The following is a 2,478-nucleotide window of genomic DNA, read 5'->3' as shown; positions in this document are numbered from 1 at the left end:
AAATACAATGTAACACATATAATTATAACAATTGAGAGGTATTTATAACAACTTTTTTTTTAAATGATAAAAGCCCAGAGACACAGCTTTTTGAGTGTAGTATTCTATCTTGTTAACTTTGTAACATTAACTGTTTTAACCCCAAAATCCACTACAAATCTAGTAATGATAACAATTATATAAAGTGGGTTCATCTCGCTGAACTCAACAAAAATGTTGGCAAGATATCATCCACTTACAACACAGCATTTAACATATGTAGTAGATGTAAGTTACAACGTGAGCTGTAATCAATAGCTGTTACATTTGTTAACAAATGTCACTTCCCTAAACACATTGTCACTAGAACCTTAGCCAAGCATTAAAAAAATTCAATAGCAGAAAAACAAAAAGAAAGGGAAAACACCATAGACTCCAAGAAGGAAACCAAATACAGAAACTCAGACACACTAATAGGAGTCTTACCATACCATACCAAACATTTGGAAATAAGCATCAAAAAATACATAAAATAAACAGCAAAGTTACTTTCATTCAATAACCGAGCACTAAAGTCAAGATCTCCCAAGGAGGGTTTATTCTGACAACTTCAATAACGGAGGCACCTACAAATATCAATACGATCGATGCAACAGCACCTACTATAGGCGAAACGGGACGCAAAATAAATTTTACGATGAAAGAACATGATAGTCCCGAATCATACATTAACGAATACAGCATAACGAACCAATATCCAATCAATATTAGCTACTTTAAAATATTATGTTATGAGAACAACATTAACAGAAGAAAAATTATTTATTATTGTTTTTGTTTTTTTTTGTAATTAAGCACAAAGCTACACAATGGGCTATCTGTGCTCTGCCCACCACGGGTATCGAAACCCGGATTCTAGCGCTGTAAGTCCGCAGACATACCGCTGTGCCACTGGAGGGCCAGAAGAAAAAATAAAAGAAGAGTTAATTATTCATGAACTAAAGCCTAATTTAAATTAAAACACAGGTGTCGCCCTGTACGTTTTCTAAATTGGAACAAAATGCTCGCGCAACTTGCTAGTATTTCGTACACTTTACTTGATGATGACCACACGAGTGAGTGGTCGAAACGTTGTTATAAAGTTAAAAAAATAATAATAAATTGAAGAATCAATGTCTGTGGACTTTATATAAAGTATACACTGGAATTCCGCTCCTTAGAACGAGTTTTTCTAACGATGTTCAGTACGGTAATAACGCTGTCATCGTGGTTGGTACTTGGTCGTGTTGTGCGTGACAACGCTGTCATCGTGGTTGGTATTTGGTCGTGTTGTGCGTGACAACGCTGTCATCGTGGTTGGTATTTGGTCGTGTTGTGCGTGACAACGCTGTCATCGTGGTTGGTATTTGGTCGTGTTGTGCGTGACCTGGGAGGGTCAGGTGCTATTTAAACCTCCTCCTCCTTTACGGTTTTAGATGTTTACTCTCTAATGCTATATTGATATTAAGAGATTAGAGCACAAATACTGTATAAACTAACCCATTTTCAGGACCATGAATATTATACTATGGCGTTTAGTGCTAATTTGCTGATTAGAGCACAAATACTTTATAAACTAACCGATTTTCAGGACCATGAATATTATACTATGGCGTTTAGTGCTAATTTGCTGATTAGAGCACAAATACTTTATAAACTAACCGATTTTCAGGACCATGAATATTATACTATGGCGTTTAGTGCTAATTTGCTGCTTCTCTTCATTTGGTCGTTATACACTCGCAATCAGTTCCACTGACGAATGATCACTTTTTCATCTGATCACATACCTTTTTTAAATACACTTTTTATTATTTAATCTAAGCAATATTTTCATTGTCTAGTGTGGGTGTACTTTTTCTTATACTGAGTGGTGAGAGATACATCATCATCATGTATGATATAATGGTTTATGATCATTATCATGTATGATGTAACGATCTATGATGATCATCATGTATCATATAACGGTTTATTATCATTATCATGTATGATGTAACGATCTATGATCATCATCATGTGTGATATAACGGTCTATGATCATCATCACGTATGATATAACAGTCTGCGATCATCATCATGTATGATATAACGGTCTATGATCATCATCATGCATGATATAACGATCTATGATCATCATCACGTATAGTATAACGGTTTATTATCATCATAATGTATGATATAACGGTTTATGATCATTATCATGTATGATATAACGATCTATGATGATCATCATGTATGATATAACGATCTATGATCATCATCACGTATAGTATAACGGTTTATTATCATCATAATATATGATATAACGGTTTATGATCATTATCATGTATGATATAACGATCTATGATGATCATCATGTATGATATAACGATCTATGATCATCATCACGTATAGTATAACGGTTTATTATCATCATAATATATGATATAACGGTTTATGATCATTATCATGTATGAT

Source organism: Limulus polyphemus, unplaced genomic scaffold (genome assembly GCF_000517525.1).
Source record: "Limulus polyphemus unplaced genomic scaffold, Limulus_polyphemus-2.1.2 Scaffold2807, whole genome shotgun sequence".
NCBI classification, from domain to species: Eukaryota; Metazoa; Arthropoda; class Merostomata; order Xiphosura; family Limulidae; genus Limulus; species Limulus polyphemus.
The sequence above is the reverse complement of the archived record's forward strand: the minus strand, read 5'-3'. Positions refer to the sequence as shown.